Here is a 6,932-nt window from a genome sequence, read left to right as displayed (position 1 = left end):
TTTTCGGCCACGCGATCGTGATCGAACGCTCTAGATGATGGAGCAGAGTTTGGTGGGTTTTGGGCCAAAATAGAGGGGTGTTGGGATGCAACACACACGAGGCCTTTTCGGTCCCTCGGTTAACCGTTGGAGTATCAAACGAAGTCCAAATGATACGAAACTTGACAGGCGGTCTACCGGTAGTAAACCAAGGCCGCTTGGAAAGTCTCGGTCCAATCCGGAAATGTTTAATCCCCACACACGAAAGAAAAGTAGAATTGACCACCGGAGGAGAACGAAGCGCCGGAATGCAAAACGGACAACGGGGAAAATGCTCGAATGCAAGAGACGAACACGTATGCAAATCCAATGCACATGATGACATGATATGAGATGCATGACAACGACAACAACACACGAAGACAAATACCCGAACCCGAGAAAATAAAATAACTTAACGCCGGAAACGGCAAGAGTTGGAGTACAAATTGGATAAGTTACATCCGGGGTGTTACACAGTTCTTCCCCTCCAATGCATGCAATCCACACTTCCAAGCATGCCCGCCCATCATCTTGCTTCATTCATCACCATAAACTTCTTTGTGTCCTCATTAGGAGCTCGGAGATACCCGTGACCAAAAATCCGGATCAAAAGCTTAGCAAACAGTCGCACGCATTCTAGCGTGGTATTTTCTCCAATGCAAAGATACTCATCGGTGTAGTCAGCCAGAATGCCATATGGTATCAATCTCATTGCCGCCGATATCTTTCGGTATGAACTCAAGCAATCGGGCGGCATCCCTCCAGCGAATGAAGAAATGACAATTTTGCTCGCAAGCTTGAACAATGCGAAGAAACCGCATATGTCCAAACCCGTCGACCTCCCTCAGCTGGACCCGCCTAAACATCACCGACCTGCCCCACACACCCTCCTGCAAGCGGGTTAATCGCACAGGGTCACACCCTCCCCTGACGTGTGTGACGCTCGTTCCTCTCACATGCATGCGTCTAGGGTTAGGGATTCAGTGGTGTCGGATCCGGGAGCTGGTTCCACGGGTGGCAGCTTTGGTGATTCATTATGGATGAAGAAGTTTTCATATTGGTCATCGTCGACAATCACCTCGATGAGTCCCCTATCACTCGTCACTATTTGTGTTCTCCCACTCTCTCCGCCCGGATGAAGGGATGATATGGTTTCGAGTTTTTAAGCTAACTGGTTGTCTTTTGTTTTTTAGGAGAGCTAACTGGTTATTTGAAGCTTTTAAAATTTTGAGTTTTTAAGAGCTAACCAATCTGAATTTCACTCAATTTTTGCGGCATTGCCAGCAAACCTTAGAACCATACTCAATAATTGACCGCGAGCACGTGCGTGCAGTACCGTGCAAGACCGAGCCATGCCATGTGAAACTACACCTTTTTGTTGTTGCTGAGAAACTAGACTATTGACATTGGCGCAACGAAACCCTAAAAAAAGAGAGACATGGACGCAACGACTACCGCTGCGCTAGCCCGTATCTTTTGTCAGCCCTCCTCTAGCCAACTACTATAGCTAGCTTTTTTTAGAAACACTACTATAGCTAGCTAGACTGCTAGAGGCTACCATGTCACGCTCACGGGCTCTTCTCGTGAGAGACCCAACTGAAGTCCAAGTCCCTACTATCTTGCACACATGCAAGGAATGCATTTGCTAGCACCACGCGCCATCTTATTTGAAATAGAAAACAGGAAAAAGTTGGCAAGGAAGGAATGCCTTAAAATGCCCCGGCCTATGGGCAAAATGGAAGAGGGATAAAGTATTTGGGTTGATTTATATTACAGTTTACCCGGAAAAAAGATTTATATTACAGTATGTAAATTAGGAGAAACCCTCCTTTCCGAAGAAAATTTGTTGCTTGGCAAGTTTTTTTTTGGACGGAGTGGCCAAGAACTATGTACTGGCCAAAATGTTTCTCCAAATACACATCGGCACATTGGTCAAATAGGTTGCACCACCATCGGTCCATGTGACGGCCGGGTAGGTAAGCCCAGAAGTAGAGGGAGCTTCTCCATGATTACATGTACTGTGTACGTTACTGTTGGTTCTCCCCTCCAAGGAGCATCTTCCTAGTAGTACTTGTGTTGTTTTTGTTGGGAACAAAAAGGTCTCCTGAAGCTTTGCAGGGCAGGCTAGCCTAAGAGAAATGTGGATAAATAAATGTGAAATGTGCCATTAGTCTATTGACTCAAACTGAGTCATGCTTTATGCTAATAACTTGGGAGTTGATCGTTTTAATCCCAACGTTGATAAACAATTTTTTACATGGGTCTTTTTTTTTGCAAATGGACAAATTGACTAGCTTGTGGTCTAAGTCGATCAATTTTTCTTTGAAGAAATCAATCAATTTTCTAGTCGTTAGCCTAAAGCGTGCAATTAGTCTGAGTTAAAGGACAAAGGCCGCGAGTCCGAGCCTATTGAACACAGACTCTTGTGGCCTTTAATTATTTTTATCTTTTAGGCTATCACGGCAGCTACATGGTCGGTTTTCCCTTCCGAATCGGGCTTGACCTTATTTTGTCAAATTAACGAGTTTATGGCATAAATCGATCAATCTGAGTTGTTGGTCTACAACATGCAATTCGTTTGGGTTAATTGACTAATGACACATTTCACTTGATAAATAATAGGTTAACCTGAGAAAGCATGGAAAGTTAGCAGGGGCAGGGGTTGGGGCACATTTGACCACGTCATCAATAACGAATAGGAGGCCAGATCCCGTGCCACATGGTGTGGCAGCGCCCAGATCCGCCGCCGCCATCATCTGGGAGAGCCGGATCTGGCGGAGGTGCTGACGACCGATGGGAAGCTGCGGCAAGGGCGATGGGCGGAGATGCCAAGGCGCGGGCGAACACGACGACGTCGACGGCCCAGACGGCTTCATCGGCTGCGGTGGATACTCCAGATCCAGCGGCCAAGGCCAACGACAAGCTCTGCCTCAACTGCAATCTCCCAGGTCATTTTGCTCCTCGCTGCCCTACGGTTCGCTGTGAAAAATGCAATAAGCTGGGACATATGGCGCAACTTTGTCAAAATCTGAGGCCGTGGGAATGCATTCCTTTTATGTGTGGTTTCCAATCTCCTGGACAGGGTTTTTTCTATATCCCTGATATGTCTGCTGCTAGGAAAAGTGAGAAAACGAACAATGTAGTGATTACTATTGTGGAGGGGAGTGCAACAACTAAAGAAATTGAATCTGAATTTAATGGGTTCTTTGCTCATAAGCCTAGAAAGAAAAAATGGAGATGTACTGCTTGTTCCATAGGCCGTAATCAGTTTGTTATGAGATTTCCTAATGCTAGTGAGGTGGAGAGGGTTTGTTGCTATGGGAAACACCTACCCGTGAAGGATGGGGCTACGGTGGTCAATTTAAAACCCTGGTCCGCATCTATTGGTGCTAAGGGGGAAATGGAAAAGGCTTGGGTTAGAGTTAGCAACATTCCTTTAGAGAAGAGATGTGCTGAACATGCTGCATATGCAGGAGCACTGGTAGGCATCACTCTTGAGATTGATGAATCTACTCTGCATAAACCTGAGTATGTTAGAATTCTCTTGGGTTGTAGGGAGGTGAGAAAAATTCCCCCTACCGCTGAGGGCATGTTGGGAGAACAGTTCTATGATATTTATTATGAGGTTGAAAAAATTGTGACGGGGGAGGAGAGAAAAATCAGACCTCTGTCACTGTGGATAGCAGTGCATCCCCTTCCTTCCTGAAGAAAGCCAGGATGAATTCCTATCCTGCTTCGTCTGATGGACAAGGGGAAACTAGTGCATCTGTGATGAGAAATTTTTCTTCTCAAAACTATGATAAGGGGTCGCAGAGATTATCTGCAGTGGCTGAGAGTGAGGAGGAAGGGGAAAGTGATGAGGGGAACCATACGGAGCTTTTGCTCGAATCTATGGCCAGGGAATATGCAGCTGATAAAATGACTTATTCTGAATCACCTGCTGAAAAAGATCATGAGGAAAAAAATGATGAGATATCAGAAAGTGAGATGGAGAGGTCTCCTATTGCGGCTGACAATATGAAAAAAGGTGCTTGGGATATTATCCAAACTCCTATTCCTCCATCTCCGATGTTTATGCAACATGTTGATAAATCTTATGGAGAAAATTTTTCCTCCCTTGTCAGATTATGTGGTGTGGCCATCTCTGCCTCATATTGTGCCTCTTGATGAAGGGTCAACTGAAGGAGGGGATAATCACAGTATTTACACTATTGAATCGCTCTCTGGATCGCCAACGCGTGACAATATGGCTCCGGAAGGACGGGCTTCGCGCAGGCAATTTCTGAAAATGGAGCGAGTGGAGGAGATGGCAACCAACAGACTGAAGAAGCGTGATGCTGAAGGTAAAAAAATGTCTTACTCGAATAATCAATTTTCTGCGCTGGATGATACTGCTATTATTGCTCGGGCTGCTATGATGGGAGTGCATATTCCTGACGATAGCTTTGATACGATAGATATTTTGCGGGAATTAGAGGTACCTAGGACCTTGTTACATGATAAAAGGGTTGAAACTAACACTGCTCCTATTACAGTAAATGATGGGCTGGGTAATGATATTCCCTTGTTATTAACCTGGGATAACGAAAATGTGGATGAGGATGAACCTTATATTTTGGTACAGTCCAGGCAAAAAAAGAAACATGCCCATCAACAAAAAAAAGTGAAGGTCTTGTCCCCTCATGATATGGACAGACCTGTCACGAGAAGTCAGATGAAAAAAAAGGAGGGTAAGTCTGCCCTGAATCCTGGCAGACCTACTAGGGAGAGGGGGAAACCTGCAAGATATAAATGATAGGATTGCTTTGGAATTGTAGGGGGGTAGGCAAGAAAGGCATGTCTACCTGCCTCACTGATATCATTTGTGCCAATAATGTGGACTTTATTGGTCTTCAAGAGACTATGAAAAAAACTTATAATCCTTCCTATTTTAGGAAATTGGACCCTGAAGGTAAATTCGAATGGGATTGGATTCCTTCTAGGGGTAAATCTGGGGGTATTTTGGGTGGTATCAATAAGGACAAATTTGATCTTATTAATGTTAAACATGGGAAATATATCCTTCAAATGGATCTTTTTGATGAAGGCAAGAAATGCAACTGGGCTCTGCTGGTTGTGTATGGAGCAGCCCAGGATGAAAACAAACCAGAATTTATTGTAGAATTGTCTAATATGTGTAATAGGACCCACATTCCTTATTTGGTGGGAGGAGACTTTAATATTCTTAGACACAGTGGAGAGAAGAACAAGAAAACTTCCATGTCCCACTTTTCTGATGTGTTCAATTCTGTCATCCACCTGCTTGGTCTGAGAGAGATCAGTATGTCAGGTGGATGTTATACTTGGTCTAATAAGCAGGAAAACCCTACCCTGGAGAAATTGGACAGGATTTTGATGTCAACGGATTGGGAGGACTTGTATCCTCTTGTTTCAGTTAAAAAGTTAGTGAGAGAGTTATCAGATCATAATCCTTTGCTTTTGAATGGATGTTTGGCTTCATCTAGAGCACCAGGTTGTAGGTGCTTTAGGTTTGATAACAACTAGCTTAATAATCCAGAGTTTTTACCTCTGGTTGCTGATATTTGGTCGAGACCTATATATACCAAAGACCCTATTGACATCCTGAACATAAAACTGAAGAGATTAAAGAAATTTTTTAAAGGATGGGGGTCCAATATTTTTGGGCACAACAAGATTAGGAGAGATATTATCAAACTCGAACTACAAGAGCTGGAAGGGCTTGAGGAGACTGTTGGATTATGTGGACAGGCCTATACCAGGAAACTGGAAATTTTGTTAGAGCTGAATAACATGTATGTGGAGGAGGAATTGTATTGGCACCAATTCTCTACTCAGAGATGGCTTATCAAAGGTGATAATAATACTAACTTTTTCCATAAAGTAGCAAATGGCCGCCGGAGAAAAAATACTATGATTTCACTGGAGTGCGGTGCGGTCACTATTGAGGGGGACCAAAGACTTCTTGGCGCATGCCACTGAATATTACAAAAATCTCTTCGGACCTGCTCCTGGAAACCTGTGTCAGATTGATGGGGATCTGTGGCCACTGGAAGAAAAAATTTCCTCTGAAGATAATGAGGAACTGACTAAACCCTTTTCTATTGCAGAAATTAAGAAAGCTCTATTTGACATGAAATCTAATCGGGCACCTGGGCCTGACAACATCCCGGCTGAGTTTTATCAACATTGTTGGGAGGTCGTAGCTCCAGATTTATTTGCTATGTTTGAATGGTTTTATGAGGGGAAACTAGATGTACAAAGGCTGAACTATGGCATTATTACCCTGCTGCCCAAATCAAATGCTGCTAATAGGATACAACAGTATAGACCCATTTGTTTACTACACTGTCCATACAAACTTATTACCAAGGTCATGGACCTCAGGGTTGAAAAATATGCACACAAACTGTTTAGCATACAGCAAAATGCTTTTATCAAAGGGAGGCATATAGTAGACGACATTTTATCCTTGCATGAGATTATGCATTATACTCATGTCAAAAAACAAAAAGGGGTGATACTCAAACTTGACTTTGAGAAGGCATATGACAAAGTCAATTGGGACTTCTTATTAGAATGTCATGTTAAACGTGGGTTTAACCAAAAGTGGTGTGGTTGGGTAAACCAGATCCTGAGAAATGGGACAGTCAGTGTGAAAATCAACGACGAGATGGGACCTTATATACAAAGTGCTAAAGGGGTAAGGCAAGGTGATCCACATTCTCCATTCCTGTTCAATGTTGCGGCAGAATGTCTAACCAAGATGATGACCTCGGCCCAGAAAAATGGCCTTGTCAAAGGGTTGGCGTCTGATCTTATAAAAGACGGAGTTGGGATCTTACAATATGCAGATGATACTATCATTTGCTTCGAGCATGATATTGATAAAG

The sequence above is a fragment of the Triticum urartu genome, chromosome 2, assembly GCF_003073215.2.
Source record: "Triticum urartu cultivar G1812 chromosome 2, Tu2.1, whole genome shotgun sequence".
NCBI lineage: Eukaryota > Viridiplantae > Streptophyta > Magnoliopsida > Poales > Poaceae > Triticum > Triticum urartu.
This window is presented reverse-complemented; position numbering follows the sequence as displayed.